We start from the raw sequence: 17,804 nt of genomic DNA, 5'->3' as shown, positions 1-17,804 counted from the left end.
CCGTGGTAGAGGGGGATCCAAGAATTGAATTTGGAGTGGAGATGTCGAACCAGCAGCAGTTAAAACTCCTTCCAACTCTGATACTTGGTGATTCTAAGAAAACACCTGTGCTTCTGTTTGTTCTTTTGCTTTGAAAGTAAAAGCTTCCTATTAAGAGGGAGAATGAATCACTACATAAATTATTCAGGGCTTGAAGTCCTTTAGAGAATTGCTCTCTGGTCTTTGAGGCAGGGATCTTCTCTTACAGCCCACGTCTGGGTCAGGCCTGCATTTATTTTTCAGATGCAGAGAAAGGCCACACATAGATAGTTAGGCCATAGGTAACTAGGCCTCCTCGATCTCGTATCTTTATGATTATCAAAAGCATCACCTTGTGCATAACTTGCAAGAAATTATTTTCCTTAAAGCCCAGAATTGTTGTTTGGCCTAGATTAGGTGTTGCTGCAAAGGGATTTCACTGCTAGCAAGATGCAGTGTGACACAGCAGTGTGCCTGCATTCACGTATCAGCTTTGCCACTTTCCGGGCAGTTACCTTAGATAGGTTGCTTTCTGCTCAGTGGCAGCCTCATCATCAGGAAAATGAGGGTAATGGTACCTATGTCAGAGGGTTAGTATGAGGACATAATACAGGTCGAGCGCTTAGATTAGCAACTGGCAGGTACAAAGGTAAGTATTCAGGCTACATTAGTTATTATATAATTCCTGCCTTGTAGGAGCTGAGAGAAAGATACACTTAAAGGACACACTTCCACAGCACATGCAGCCAACAAAATAAGAGCATAAAACAAAAACAAAATTAGACAGTGGGCATTTTATTACTTTTCTTTTATAGATTCTACTTGTTTTTAAAATTAAGCACCAACTCTTTAGCTTGGCATCAAAGTCCATTATGATCTGATGCCAACATATCTACACACATGACACATTCTTCCCCATTAAGTAAATAACCTATACTAGAACGTAACCGGGCCATTAACTGTGATCTAATGGGCTCTATACCTTCTTATCTCTAAAAACTTAAACCTGTGTGTAATATACATTTTACTCACCTTTACTGGTCAGTATCTCCCCACCCTTCACTATCTAGGCCAAATGACTTTCTCCATGAAGACTTTCTTTATAACCCCAGCAGACAGAACGTATTTATCCTGCTCTGTGACGTCAACACTTTATGCCACCGTTACCATATTTATCATATACTCCCTTGGTTTAGAGTTATTTTGTGAAGCCCACTAGGTTTTAAATAACTTGAAAGACAGAAATTGCCCCTTATGCATCTTTACGTCCCATCCTCTGACCTGACCCCACCATCACCACCTTCACAATGCAGGCCATGGTGCCTTATACACTGTAGGCATTTGACAAATATAGGCTGCGTCTGTGAATCTCTGGGATATAGGAGAACGTAAGTGTGGAGATGGGGGAGAATTTCGTATGTAGCCCAAGTAAGAAAAGAGAAAGCATATGACTATAACCCAGGGGCTTAACCACTTATTAAAATTTGATACTCAACATCTGAGAACAAATTCTTGCACACATGTAGTATTAGGCATCTTTTAGGTGATAGCCACACTCACACCCCCTTCTAAAAGGACTGTCCCCCCTACTCAGAGATCCTGCTGAAGTGGTGGATGAGTCAACTTCGTTGTTCTACCATAGTTCTCCCTCCAGCCTGAGATGATTGGATCAGGGCAGCCAATTCACAGAAAGCCTGGTTACCCATAGCCTCGCAAGACAAGATGAGCTTAGCCAATGGCTCTCCCACTGAGAATGTCAAATTGGGACTTGGAGTATTCAACCAAGAGCTATAAACACCAGAGCTTCTGTAATAATAACAACAACACAGCTGTATTTATTGAGCATGTACTATGTGTCATGACTATGTTGAGTATTTAAGGACATTATCTTAATTACTCCTCACAATATTCTGTGAGATTGAGGCTGTTATTAGCTCCATTTTATAGATGAGGAAACTGGAACACAGAGAAGTTAAGTGATGAATCAGGAGTCAAACTCAAGCAATCTGTCTCTAGAGTCTACGCCCTTAACCTCTGGGCGGAAATGTTTGTTTCCCCAGGACAGGGCAGGGCAGGGTGAAATGTCTGAAGACTGAGAGATGAGACGACCTTTTGAAGGTCACGGACAAGCCAAGGAGTAAGTGGAGGAAGCCAGTCTTTGTAGGAAAACAAAACAACAACAAAAGGAGGGTTGAAGAGAGAAAAGTAAATGAAAGATTACACAGTGGCAGAAAGACCTCATTTCCCGTCAGCTGTAAAATTCCCAGGGGCTTGGCAGTATTGTGTTTCCTGCCATAGAATTTTGTAACCCAACTGCTTATGATAAACTGACTTTTGTATGAGTTAAATTGAGTGGGGCTTCTTTGCAATGAAAAGAACCCGTGTGCACTTGTTCAAAGCCTGTGTTTCCATATTGCATGTTCAGCCTGTGGACTCAGAGGCCCCACTCATTGCATGGTCCCCAACTCAGACCTGCTCCAACTCTGCAGACCCTCTGGCTCAGGGAAAAATTCCTTACTCAGAGTCACAGGACCTTGTATTTCTAGCTCAGCCATCTTATTAACTGTGTGACCTTGAACTGGTCCTCAATGTGTCTAAACCTTAACCGCTTCATTTATAAAGTGGGTGTCGGGGAGGGGATGGCCAATAACAAAACATTTGTCCTGCCTCCTGCCTCCAGCCAAAAGTTGTGGTTGCAGTTTAACTAAGTTAACAGAGTAGGTGAAGAGGCTGTGCAAAATATGGAGCACTCTTTTAAGCATAGCATTCCTTAGGGATTGTTTGTAAACTGCGGCTTTTATCAGTGGTGCTGGGACAGTCAGTAAAGAAAAAGGTAATGTTATCACCATCGCATTCCCTTACTCCTGTCTCTGTTTACAAGGTCACAGGTGTTGCCAGAAAATACTCACATTCCTTTCTTCTCACTAGTGAGTCAACTCTGGAAGCACCGTCTCTATCAGTAAGACATCTATTTTTCCTCTGCTCTGTGTACTCATGGGTGGAAACACACTCCTGGGCTGGTTCTCCCTAGTCTTGGTTCTGAGTGTTCCCATTTCTCTGCTTCAGCAGACCTTACCTACTCTGCCAAATTGGGCCTATATGGCCCCCTCCTCACCCCCAAAAAGAGTTGTGATTGCTGTCCAGGGAACCCTTAACTGACGGGGAAGAAAGTTACTTGACAACAAAGAGATGGCAGAGACAGATGTTAGCTTGAGAGTCAGGCCAATTGTGTGGTTCTCTGATATAATTAAGATCAATTGTATCTTGTGATACAAGACAGAGGGGTTTTAAATCTAGTTTAATTTCTTTGGTGGGTTTGTTAGTAAATGAATCTTCCTTATAAATATTATTTTGTGGGTTTTTCCCAACTTCAGAAATGTTTATCATCTCAGCAAAACTACAAAAGTCACTAAATCATAGTCTTCCTATTTTGTAACTCATGCAGACATAACCCAAATTTCCTATAAATAAATGATGAGATAGTTTATGCTTGCTTTATTAAGTTAGGGAGTAGGGAGGATCCTGAGACATAAGAGCCCTGAGGTAGGCTGGCAGATAAAACACAGGACCCTCAAGTTAAATTTGAATTTCAGATAAATAATGAATAAACAACTGCGGATGGAAAATGTCTCCTGCCATATCAGTAGACAAAGGATGTGGCAGCCATTAAGCCATCAGTCATTGCAGCCACCCACCTGAGAGGTACACTGTGCATCCTGAGAGGATTCAGGACAGAGAAAAACAGGATACTGGCCCTAGATCGTTAAGGTGAATATCAAAGAAATGATTTCTTGCATCTTCCCATACATAGAAAAGCGCTAAATTCATTAATCTGAGGTATCTGTTTTTTCTTTAATTAGCAGTAATCTTTTGTTTTAACTATTTTTTCTTTGTTTGTGTTTTTTTTTGGTTTTCTGGGGGTTCTTTCTGCGGTACACGGGCCTCTCACTGTTGTGGCCTCTCCCGTTGCGGAGCACAGACTCCAGACGCGCAGGCCCAGCAGCCATGGCTCACGGGCCCAGCCACTCCGTGGCATGTGGGATCCTCCCGGACCGGGGCACAAACCCGCATCCCCTGCATCGGCAGGCGGACTCTCAACCACTGCGCCACCAGGGAAACCCCCCTTTGTTTGTGTTTTTGGTTTTGGTTTTGTTTGCTTGTTTGTTTTGCAAAAACTCCTATATATCCTGGCTCCTCCCTTACCTTTTTTCTTTTTTTTTCCCCTTACCTTTTCAGAAAAGTCCCTAAGAAATACCTGAGAGGCTGTCTCCCGGGCTTAAGGCCTCAATATGTGCACCAAATAAAATATAATTCTCGGGCTTCCCTGGTGGCCAATGCAGGGGACACGGGTTCGAGCCCTGGTCCGGGAAGATCCCACATGCCACAGAGCAACTAAGCCCGTGAGCCACAACTACTGAGCCTGTGCTCTAGAGCCCGTGCTCTAGAGCCCGCGGGACACAGCTACTGAGCCCGCGAGACACAGCTACTGAGCCCGCGAGCCACAACTACTGAAGCCCGTGCGCCTAGAGCCCGTGCTCTGCAACAAGAAAAGCCCCCGCAATGAGAAGCCTGCACACCTCAACGAAGAGTAGCCCCTTCTCACCACAACTAGAAAAGCCCGCACGCGGCAACAAAGACCCAATGCAGCCAAAAATAAAATAAATTAAATAAATTAATTTTTTAAAAAACATAATTCTCAACTTTTAGGCTGTGCATTTTTTTTTCAGCCGACACAACCAATTCTCCATGGGATGAACTTATACTAAGAAATTATTTGTTGTTAACTGAAATTCTAATTTAACTGGGCGTCCTATATTTTTACTTGCTAAATGTGGCAACACTATCCCATTCTGACTCTTATTAACAGATAACATTTAAATTCTGCATTCCTCAGAATCCTCTATAAAATGAGAAGTCTGAACAAGATGAACCCTAAAGTTTCCTACAGCTCCATAATTACATAATTCTGTGACTCAAATACTAGTGAACAACAAATGTGATATTGGGTGAGTGATTTAATCTATGAAAGGATCAGTGTTCCCATCTTCAAAGTAAGGATGATAAAGCCAACATCACAGAATTGTTAGATGAGTGGACCTTTGTCAACGAGAGACAAAGCCAGACATTAACGTGGTGAAAACATTTTATTCAATAAGTACTGACAGTAAGGGAAAGAGCTGAACTCCACTCTGATCTGTGCAGAGCTGACCGGGCATTTAAAGGGAGGATGAGTTAGGAGGTTGAGGGGGCAATTGGGGGCTCAAATAGAGGAAGTGAAAAATTACAAACGGTTAGTGTAAATTGACTAGCCAGCTGTGTCAGCTAGTTGGCAATTACTGAAACAAGGAATCTATCCTCCCACCAAGACTGGGAGACTGAGGCTCTGGATTCCATTTCAAAGGAATAACTTTTAGGGGAATTCCCTGGTGTTCCAGTGGTTAGGACTCTGTGCTCTCACTGAGGAGGGCCCAGGTTCCCTGGTTCCTGACCAGTTTCCCTGGTCAGGAAACTCCGATCCTACAAGCCTCTTGGCACAGCCAAAAAAAGTAATAGCTTTTAGGTCCTTGAGAAAAACACTCCTGAGTTGTAGGAGATACATATACATCTCAAAGTGACAGAGGAAGAATTTACAGTTGTAAGGGTATTTTTTAGTAAATGCTCTAAGAAAGGGAGATCAGGGGCCTATTGTCAAGGATTGGCTAGAACTGGGAGTAAGTTATTTTGACAGCCCTGAGCTTTTCTAGCAGGAGCTCAAAAGGGGGCTGGGTCATCCCAGGAACATGGCCTTAGGCGCTGGAAGCCACAGACCATTGGTCTCTAATACAGGGGTTTGAATGGAGTCCTCTTGTGCCCAGATCTCTTTGCACTTCTCAGCTTCAAAAGTGCCTGGCACAGGAACTTGTGCTTAACAAATAACACTCCTGTTATCACATTAGATGTGAGGCCTCCCTCCTGGGGCCCTATCTGAACCGAAGTCCCCTGCCTTGGTCAGGGAATACCTTCCTGCTCACATTCACGCTGTCAATAAGAAAACTGAGTTTGGTACAAGCAAGACAGGCTTTTATTCAATGGCCAGAGAATGTAGAAGAGGGGCTCATGTTCCCGAAGGGAGGAAAGTGGGGAACTTTCAAGGGGTAAGAGGCAGGTGCATCATCAGAAACTGGGGAGAAGGACAGAGACTTCCAGAAACAGATGGCACATGTAGTCCCTCAGGCTCCCTTGCACCTGGCACAAATTGTGCCTAGCAGAGTACAGATTTCCCCTTTGGGTGGAGATCTTAGTATGGTAATGAAGCTAAGGTAACTTTCAAACACCTCCAGGTTTCACCTGCACAGGTACATTCCTGTGGTCAAATCAGAGCCAGTTTGAGGTAGTTGACCACTGTAAATCTCTCAAAGCATATATCTCTCAAAGTACAGCTGCGAAGCATCTCTGCCAAACACCAGGAACGTTTGAAACAAACACAGAGATAAATCGAGGCAATGAAAGTGGTGACTTTTAGCCTATTTTGCCCACTATCTTGGATCTAGCTGGTTAAGTCTGGTTTTGTGGGGGGGTCTTTGTGGCATCCTGTTGATAAAACACAACTAGGGCTTCCCTGGTGGCGCAGTGGTTGAGAGTCCGCCTGCCGATGCAGGGGACGCGGGTTCGTGCCCTGGTCCAGGAGGATCCCACATGCCGCGGAGCGGCTGGGCTCGTGAGCCATGGCCACTGAGTCTGCGCGTCCGGAGCCTGGGCTCCACAACGGGAGAGGCCACAACAGTGAGAGGTCCATGTACTGCAAAAACAAAACAAAACAAAAAAAAACACAACTAGCCTGTATGGTTAAAAACAGTTTGGGGGCCTGGGGCTTGGCCTGCATAGCAAGGGTGACAATTCCTTTATTCATTCAAAATACTGTAAGATCTTTCATAATCAAACTGTATCCAACCAGAATTTTCTACAGTGTGAAGAAAGAGCTTGGTGCAAAGTTTTAGTGTAAAAAGGGGAATAGAAAATTTGCTTAACTTGCTTAAAATATCATTGTCTTAAGAAATTGTTGGCAAGCAATGGACATGCTGCAGTTTAAAATGAATCTTATTTTCCATTAAGACATCTCTTAACACTTGCCATCAATGTTTTTGTTGACATGGAATTGGTGATTTACAGGCACAAAATACAGATACTTAAATTATTCTAGAATTTGTACTGTACGTTAGTTCTCAGCTTGCCCTCCCTTAGTCCAAATACAAAGATTTCTCAGTTTCTGAATAGGTCAGGGTACTACATTGATTTAATCATATCTATATTGCTGGCAATCTGAGCTGGGTCTGGGGAAGAGCATATGTCCTATTTTTGTTTCCCTTTACTCATTAGATTTCTATTTTTAAATGGTACTGAATTGTGAGTTTCACTTAATGCTCACAGAAGCAGTCATGGATGGAATTGTATTCCTCCCTGAGTTTTCACAGATTCAGGCTTTGTATAAATAGCCCTTTTATCCTTCTCAGATGAGCTCCTTTCTCTCCACTCCAATGGCATTACCCTAGTTCTGACCTTCATCACTTCTTGGCTGGATTATTCTAATCATGTTTCACCTGGTCACTCTACTTCCAGTTTCAGTCACAGTATCTGTTAGAATAACTTGCATGTGAGAGAAGCACTGACTAAGAGTGGTATAAATGAGATAGAACTTCTCTGGTGCTCAAAAGTCTGGCTGGCGTGGCAGCTCTGGACCATGGGGGCCTGACTCCTATCTTGCTGCTCTGCTCTGCTCTACCACATACTTCCCATGTTGCAGTTCAGTCTGTGGAGGAAGGGACATGGATGAGGGGGCATTACCTTTAAAGGCATAACCCAGGAATTGCACTTCAGTTCACATATCCCATTGCCCAGAACTTAGTCATATGGCCCACACTTAGCTATAAGGCAAGCTAGAAAATGCAGTCTTTATTTTGGACAGCCATGTGCCCAGCTAAAATATTGGGCCTCTATTAGGACACATAAAAAGGAGAAGGATATATAATAGTGATGTCCAATATGGTAGCCACTAGCCACAGGTGGCTATTTACATTTAAATTTATTAAAATTAAGTAAGAGCATAAATTCAGTTTTTCAGATGCACTAGCCATGTTTCAAGTGCTCAGTAGTGTAAGTGGCTACATACCATGATACTGGCCAGCACAGATATAGAACATTTCTATCATTACTGAAAGCTCCACTGGATAGAGCTGATATAGACAACTAACAATCTTGTCCACACCCCTCCAATTCTTCATATAAATTTCAGCATATATAACTGATCACCTCATTTGTGTGTTTAAAGTTTTTCAACAGGTCTCTACTGCTTTCAGTATAAACTCCAAATCTCCTTAGTTTACCACATCAGTCCTTTGTTTAATCTGAACCCTTCTTATGACTCCATCTTCATCTACTACAATTCTTCACAAATGCCTTTTACTTATAGCATGTGGAATTGCAGGTCTTGAATCACATCATGCTTTTGCATATGCTGTGCTCTGTTACCCCAAAACTGAGTTCACCTCTTGGTGTGTGTCAAGCCAAAAGACCCCCTACCTTAACTGCTTACAAAATCTCCCCTTGAGATACTTCACTCCTCAATCTCGAGTGCTACAGGGCCAAAGGTCAGTCTTCTGTAATTGCTTCCTGCTGAGAATGGGTGACGTAGTCTCCCTAGTTAGAGGAGTGAAACTCTCTTGCTGCTAGAGCTAGATAAGTTTTGGAGTCCACTGAAGCAGAGTCTGAACCTCGCTTAAAGAGCATTATTCTAGCAGTTGTAGGAGAGGCACAGCAAGAGGGACAATAAACAGCAACTTTGCAATCATTATTAGCAGAGATATGAGCCAAGAGCCCCCTAAATCAAGCCATTTTTCTAATATTTTCCCTAAACTAGGAAGGGGATCATTCAGAGAGATCTGATTTTTCATATGCATCATAAGTTGAATCACATTAGAAGACTAATCAGGTATAAAAAACAGTATTTGGTATATATTATAGCATAAGTTCCTCCTAAAGAGACTGTTAAAATATCAAGGGCCATGCATTTTTGTAGGACCACTTTTTTTTTTTTAATCATAGAAACATTTGAGTTCAGCAGATTGACAACCTGATTACTATCATTTTAAGGCTTGCTGGGTAAAATTCATTAAGGCCTCTACGTGAGTGATAGTATCCTCTATTTTTTATTTCTAAATGCATTCCCCTCCTCAACAGCCAAAGCAGATGCACAATGCATGTTTATAGGCCACAAAACAGGCCACTCTGGTCAGCATAAGGTTTGAGTTAAATTATGTATTCATCAGAATGACTTCCTCAATTGGAAAATTTCTTTTATCATTTCCCCTTTTGATTGCAAATCTTTTGATAGATCAAAATATCTGTCCCTACATGACAGGGTGGTTGCTGCCTGCCATGGGTCCATCATGTCCATCCATGCTAAGCCTTCTTCTTGTTCATATATTTGCCTAGTTACCCACATTTTGGGAAAACTAATCAGATATAGTGAACAAGCTCAGAGTTATGTTAATGGGGAAACATTTTATAGGCTATACATGTTATTATACTGAATTGTCACACTAACATTGTACACGTGCTTTTAGCAGTAGACTTAAAGCAAGCCATGATACATGCCATGAGTATTTGTGACAATTTCACTACAGAATTTCCTTCCCATCCTAAACATTGGGGGAACTTTCAATGTTGATAAGGAGACAAATGTTTTGTAAACAACTCAATTAAATTAGTAGGATGGGTCTTACAGGCCTGGTCCAGATTTTCGGGTCAGCTGCCTACCACTGCTGTTGTCTTTTTCCCTTTCTGGTGTGGGTGTCCTCTGGGGTCAGCAGTCCTTTGCATAGACCAGTCCAATTCAGAGTCCCTTCTGACAAAAGTCATTTTAATAATTCAATTAAACTCTACAATAATATAACATAGCGGCAAGGAGCTATCTGGGAAGTGAGTCTTAGGCAGTAAACACAGACCTCAGTTAACAAACTAGAATTTAATATCCACAGAAACATAATTTTTTCTTTCTAAAATTACCCTCATTTCTACCAAATATAGCCAGATGCAGACTAATTTGCTTGCAAAATAAGTCTGGCTAATGCACCACATAGGTTCTTCTAAATTGACTGTGCTGAAACTTTTCATAATGTAATTAATCCTTTCTGTTAACAGTTTTATGAAGCCATCAGGGTTTTCATTAAGATTCTTTAATTTCTTACCCAGTTCAGCAGTATGATCTGAAATTTATCAGAAACCTGTAATTGTCAAAAACTCCTTCCTGTGAATCTTCTTGAAGATAAAGCAATGTTTTTTGCAAAAGCATTGGAGTAAAGCAAAAGCTGCCTATGAATGACGAAAGACTCTAAATGCATAATGAAACACCTGATCACAAAGCAGTTGACAAAGAAACTTGGTTATAGTAACTAGAATTATGACTGATAATATTTTATCAGGACATACCAGATTTTTAGGAATTTATATGATTTTTAGAATACCTGTATTAATAAAATTTACCCATACACACATACAGATTTTTAGAAATTTATATGATTTTTAGAATACCTATATTAATAAAATTTACCCATACAGCATAACCTAAGAAGGCTTAACACCAGTCATTTTACAATACTTCCCACATAATTTAACATACCAAATAATCCTAGTTAATTTAGTCTCTCTGTGAGATGCCTCAGGGTTCCTCCAAAGCATCCCAAAGTTAGCTGGTCAAAAGAACTTCAATTAGTATTTGATATTTGGGAAGATTGTAAAAAATATCAAAAAGTTTCAAAACACCTGGTCAAATAGGATCAGAGGTCACTGTGAAATACCCATTCACTTAACCAAAGTGATAATAAAAGATCTCATAGGCAAATACAGAAAGTTCCAATCAGATCTCTCAAAAGGCAAAGAAACTTATAATCTATTATCAAAAGCAGCTCAACACTCTAAGAAAACTGTTTTCCCAGCAGAGAGAGAAAACCAAACTCCAGTCTTGCATCAGCCTACTCTTAATAATGAAGTTCATTTACTTAACTAAATTCAATCTAATCTTAGCCAATCCTAACCATTTACAAAACTCTTTTCTCGGTGTTCCTTTTCCACAAACCTTCTATAACTTTTTGTATCCATATATTTTGCCCCTTATTTTCTTTTCCATTCAGAAACAACTAGTTCTAGAACAAAATACCTTTTTGTTACTTTAGCAAATGAATTTCTATTCCTCATACCTTCTTTTACTCAAAACATGCTTCCTATTTTCCTCACATACTGAAATATTTCCCCTATGATTTTAGTAACTTTAATTACATATAATTTTAACCCTTAAAAACCTTAATCTCTAACAAAAACCAAGAAGCAAGTAATTGTGAACTGTTTGTCACACCAGCATTTCCCAATTGGCAAACTTATGAACATATTCTATAACCTCTAGAAACATACATTTTCTCATAGCAGGATATCTTTCTTTAATGCGGTATAAGACATGCATTTAATAAACCCAAACATCTTTAGTTTCCCTCTCATAAGAAGACAAAAGTAGGTAAGCTTAGACCTATTTAGCAATTAATGTTCCAGTATTTATTTTCATTTGAAATGACCTAGTCAATGAATTCATTTAACTTAATTTAGTTTCAAGCTACCAAAATCTGGAAAGAGTATTTTTAAAGTAGAAATTCATAAAACATAATTGTTCCTAACAAGCTCACCTTAAAAAAAAAAAGAAAACTCTTATCTCACATCTAATTTACTTAAAAGTTTAATTGTATAAGGTTATTTTCCTTGCTGACAAATTTGCAACAGATATAATACAATCTTATTTAACTTCTAGAAAACCTAGGTACAATAAAAGTATTATACTTAATGTTGATGACTCTAAAGGCATGTCTATATTAATTAAACCAACAAGTTTAAGCTAGCCTCAAAACCAGATATCAGTTTAATATTAAATATTTTCCAGATCACATGAACCCAGAATTCATTCTAGTCAGTTTCTTTTTATGTCTCTGAGAATTTATATAAGCACTTAATTTGCTTTAAGACAACTAAATAGAGCTCATTCACAAATTTTGGGCTTCTCTGGTGGTCTAGTGGTTAAGACTCCATGCTTCCACTGCAGGGGGCATGGGTTTGATCCCTGGAAGGGGAACTAGGATCCCACATGCCGTGCAGTGAGGCCAAAAAATAAAAAACAAATTAATTTTGATAATACCATCCAGAGGTAAAGACATTTCATATCTGTAATGAACAAAGACATACTTACATCCACACAGACACAGAGATCTCATAGTTTTCCTGCTTGAGTTTAAAAAGTCCTCTTTTTTTTTTCTTCTTTCAGTCTCAGGAATTAAGAATGGTCTAGATAAAAGCTCCTGAGAGCCTGAGTAGAACATTTACCTCAAAGGCACAGGGAGAGAAATTCAGGTTACTTTTAGAAAGCCAGTTGTTATTAACTGCATAGCAAAACCAGTTTTAGAATGTCAGAGGAGCCCCATTTTGGCCATTTTCAGGGTGAGATTTCCTAGTATCTTTCTTTCTTGATGACACTTTGATGATGTATTCCCTCTTGGAGAGGGGAACACCCTCAGGTTGTCAACACCGAAAGTGTGGCTCTGGTATCAAACAAAAATTAAACTGGCTCTTCCCTTACTTCTAAGGTAATCCAGGGCTCCTCAGGGGAGATTGGGATGGTGTTTTGAAGATCCAGCTGGGGAGCCCCCAGGCCCCATCAGTCCTTTTCTTTGGCTACTGGGAGCTGAAAGGAAGGGTGGTGAGCTCAGGCCTTCCCTCTCTGGGGAGAGTCAGAGCATTCCCTCTATCTTGCAGTAAGTGCATTGACTGGGTCCCAGTTTTGCTGGAGGCCTGCATGTCTCACGTTGGGGGCAGGGGCCTTTCATCCATACTGGGGTGGTCCACCTTTTGTCTTCATTTTCTTCTTTCACCATGTTCCAGTTACTGAAAACTCTAAAGGCCACTTCAACTAGTTGGGAGGTGGGGGTGTTAGGTCCCACTGCAATATTTTGAACTTTGCAGCAAATATCTGGAACACTCTAAGATATGAACTAGGTGTTTATTACTACTGCACTTCTTGGATCCTCAGAGTCCAGGGTGGGGTGTTGCCTAAGTCATTCTCTAATCTTCTCCAGAAAGGTAGAGGGGTTTTTATCCTTTCCTTTTATAAAACAGTTCAAGTTGAAAGATGGTGTTATAATTTAATGAACCACTCTCCGGCCATTTCTCCTAGTTGCCTAGTTGATATTGTGGCCAGACAGTATTACAAAAGAAAATAAGTTGTTTTTTGTCATTGGGGTATAGCTACGGAGTTTCTGATGACTCAGAATGCACACTAATTGGCTGTCTGAGGGAACAAATATCTGTTTCCCCATATCCTCAGATCTTGGTTGAGGATTTGTCTTCAACTACCAAGAGGTCTATAATAAGGGCTGATGAGACACAGATTCAGCCATTCTTAGCCCACTGAAAATTTTCTTCTCTAGAGAGTTAGTAATAATTTCTTCTAATCAATAGTTTAAAAGTATATATGCAGGTTGTTCAGGTATACCAAACTGGCAGCCCTCTAGAAATAATTCAAGTTACCAGGACCCCCTAGCAAGGGCCAGTACCAGGAGAGACACAGATTGTCTCACTGGAGGCTTTCACAATCAGGCATCCTTCTCCCGCCTTGAGATGTGGACAGAGCCCTGAATCCAATTTGTGGGATAAATGTCACTCACCTCTCCAAAGGGACTCCTTAAATCAAGATGTTCAGAGTGGCCATTGAGCCTGTTCAGTGAGTTGAGGTGCACAGACTAACAAGTCAGGTGCCAAGAGGGATTCTCCTATGCCCTTCCCCACAGGTCCCCCAGCAACATAGATAAATTCACCTGGGTGAGCTGCCACAGCCCACTGCATAGCCTATTGGGAGCTGGAGGAATCCAAAGGGGTTAGGCGAGATATCCCATCTGGGCCAAAATTTGTTACTGGAAAACTGGGTTCACCTCTTGGTGGGTGTCAAGCCAAAAGACACAACCAAGCCAAAGAGCAGGAGAAGGAAGGATTTATTACTTGCAGCAAGTAAGGAAAACACCAGGGATCTCTCCCAAAGCAATGTCTCCCCAAACAGCAAAATTGGGGAAGTTTTAAGCTAAGGGTACATGCATATACATTCATATTCATGGCTTAAGCAGAGGGGAATCCAGAATAGAATTGGAGCTTAGGTCAACAGAGTCCAAGCTTTAGTTGATTGAAGGCACGAGGGTCAAAAAAGGTCAATATGCCCCAGATTATGGAATGTTTTTTTCTCACTCATCTTCATCATGTAAACCAAAACAGCCTATCTGCCAAGGCCTCTTTTTTTCTCCCTGGATCTCTCTTCCCATTGGTTTCCCCAATTGTTTTCATCATGAAAGTCTAGGAACTGGGCATGAAAGAGACAGGTACTCCTCGAAGGTCAGGTGTCTTAATCTACTTGAGCCACTATTGAAAAACAAAAAAAGGCTGGGTGGCTTATCAACCACAGAAATTTATTTTTCACAGTTCTGGAGGCTGGAAGTCCAAGTTCAGAGTGCCAGCATGATCAGGTTCTGATGAAGGCCCTCTTCTGGGTTGCAGATTGACTTCTTGTGTCCTCACATGGTGAAAGAGGCCAGCGAGCTCTCTCATGCCTCTTTTATGAGGGCAATAAACTCATTCATGAGGGTGGTGGTTGACCTAATCACCTCTCAACATCCCCCCCACCAATACCATCGCATTGAGCATTAGTATTTCAACATATGCATTTTGGGATGAGGGCATAGACAATCAGGGAATGTAGGCAAAACACTAAGGACTAAGACTAAGATAGCGTTCCTCTCTTCAGAAAAGGGGAAAGGATGGGAGCATTTACATTTTAATAATTGCTTTACTTTGTCATATTCGTAAAGAGACACATTGAAAGCCAGTCACAGAGCAAGACTTGCAATCAGAGGTTCAGGCAACCTTCCTGGGCATCTGGAGTCACAGTCTGGGGCAGAGCTGCTACTTTCTGATTGGATGACGGCAGCCGAAGGACTAGGTTCCAGGTGCTTCCTAGTATGGTCAGCGTCCAGTCCAGGAACTCTGTGTCCCTCAACAAGCAGGGCAGGTGTTCTCCCAAGAGATTCCTCTGCAGCTGATATCTGCTCCTTCACAAATCCTTTCTTCTAGGCGGAGGCTACGCAAATAATTTTCTGCAGTTCTGCAGAAAGAAGAACTTGTGTATTTTTGAGCTAAACAAAAATGTCACATCCTACTAATGTGAAAAACTTTCCATTTTCTTCCACTCCAAAATGCTAATCTCTAAGTCGAATCTAGTACCTTTTTTCTGCAAACATACTCAGGATTTCTCCTAAAAAAGATTCAAATGGACACCTCACCAAAAAAAAAAAAAAAAAAAAAATGTGGCAGGTGTTTATGTAAATAATCTTAAACTGCTTCATAGTTTATTTTGTTTGTTTGTTTTTGGTTTTTTTTTTGCAGTACGCAGGCCTCTCACTGTTGTGGCCTCTCCCGTTGCGGAGCACAGGCTCCGGACGCACAGGCTCAGCGGCCATGGCTCATGGGCCCAGCCAGCTCCGCAGCATGTGGGATCTTCCCGGACCGGGGCACGAACCCGTGTCCTCTGCATTGGCAGGTGGACTCTCAACCACTGCACCACCAGGGAAGCCCTGCTTCATAGTTTTTATTTTTATCTTTTGAGAATTGCTTTCACTTCTGGGGGAGAGTCACCAAAAATGAGGTTGATTTAAATTTGTGATCATATTGTTTAAACAAGCCACTTTCAGTTAATACTCCTGCATATTATATTCCTTCAATATTTCTATGGAAGACACCACTGTAGGTCAAGGTATTTTATTCTGATTTGATCTAATTTTTCTCTCATTCATTTTTTTCCTCTTGGGTAAATGCCATTCACACTGATGTTTCTAAACCTAGGTGGCCATTCACAAATTTTCCCCATACTGACCACATCCCCTCTTTGTCCAAGCTGTTGTACTGTATGAAAGGCTGTGTGTCGTCATGCCCATCATCTCTTTCAAAATCCATATCCAGACTTCCTTCTCTCCTGCATCCCATTACCTAATTAGCCTCACCACAATTTGCTAGCTCCTTGCAGTCTTCTGCATGTTCCTAAGTCATTGCTAGGATGTGACCTGACATCTGCTGGTTCATTGTTTTCTTAATCCTTCCTATGTTATTTCATATCATTATTTTTTACCTATTTTTATTAGTTATTTCCTTTGTGACCTTTCCCTCTCCCACCAATTCACTGAGCCCAGGGGCTGGACAGAGCAGTTCAGTAAACCTTCAATCCATGCTCATTTTTCTGACTTTTAGAAAAAAAAGTTTAAAGAAATATACTACTTTAAAACTTAGGAAAATAAATAAATAAATAAAAACTTAGCGAGAGGTAGTCTGGCCCACTGAAGGCATCTGAGTCTTTAATGTTAGACAAAGCTAGGTACAAATCCTAGTTTTGCTTTTGGCAAGTTTCTAAACCTCTTAGCCTCTTTATCTGTGAAGTGAGTAAGATAATGTTTATCTCCTGAAGTTCTTGGGGAAATTAATGAAATAACCTTGGAAAGCACCCTTCTAGAGTTCACCAACTTGGCAGGTGTTAAAGGAAAGGAAACTAGAATTATGGGGGAAAGAATTCCCAGCTTTCCAAAGCTCTCACTGCGTGAAAAGTAAACACTCCTAACAGGCTGGCCTAATATCCCCTTGAGAGTCTGAAGTTTAGGGTGTGGGGGACGGTGTGGACAGGCTACCTGGAGGGGGCCACATCTACATTCTAGGAGTCATAAGGGAAAGGATCAAGAAATCAGCCATAGGGCTTCCCTGGTGACACAGTGGTTAAGAATCTACCTGCCAATGCAAGGGACACGGGTTCGAGCCCTGGCCCGGGAAGATCCCACATGCCGCAGACCAACTAAGCCCGTGCGCCACAACTACTGAGCCTGCACTCTAGAGCCCGTGAGTCACAACTACTGAGCCCACGTGCCACAACTACTGAAGCCTGCGCGCCTAGAGCCTGAGCTTTGCAACGAGAAGCCACGACAATGAGAAGCCCACGCACCACAACGAATAGCAGCCCCCGCTCACTGCAACTAGAGGAAGCCTGCGCACAGCAACGAAGACCCAACAGAGCAAAAAATTAATTAATTATTTTAAAAAAGAAATCAGCCATTTGGGACTTCCCTGGCCATCTAGTGGTTAGGACTCCATGCTTACACTGCAGGGGGCACAGGTTCGATCCCTGGTCAGGGAACTAGGATCCCACATGCCACGTGATGTGACACCGCCATAAAAAATGAAAAAAACAAAAATAAAAACAAACATTATCATTTACGACTTTGAAGATGATTAAAAGTTGTACATAGCTTAGTTCATCCCAAGAACCCTACCACCCCCCCCAAAAAAAATCAGCGATTCATTCACTATCCTTTGAACCTCTCTTACAGCAAGCCGTCTGGGTTTAGGTTTTTCCCACAGGACCCTGATTCAAATCTACTTTAAATAAAGTAGATTTGGATTAAATAAATAAATAAAAGTATAACACAAGCATCCCTACGGAGGACTCCCTCCTTTGAGTTTCTCATAGAATCTGAGTTAGACAATGCATGTCATATGACAGACAAGGAAAGGTTTTTAAAAAATCTTCCCCAGAACCTCGCACAACAGCCTAGGTGTAGCTGCCCTTGAAAATGACGAAGGAATAAATGAACGGAGGGATGCAGAAATGATGAGGAAGGAATGAATGACACAGAGCC

Source organism: Delphinapterus leucas, chromosome 19 (assembly GCF_059928025.1).
Source record: "Delphinapterus leucas isolate spDelLeu-1000000601 "Yukka" chromosome 19, BTC_Dleu_Yukka2, whole genome shotgun sequence".
Lineage (NCBI taxonomy): Eukaryota > Metazoa > Chordata > Mammalia > Artiodactyla > Monodontidae > Delphinapterus > Delphinapterus leucas.
This window is presented reverse-complemented; position numbering follows the sequence as displayed.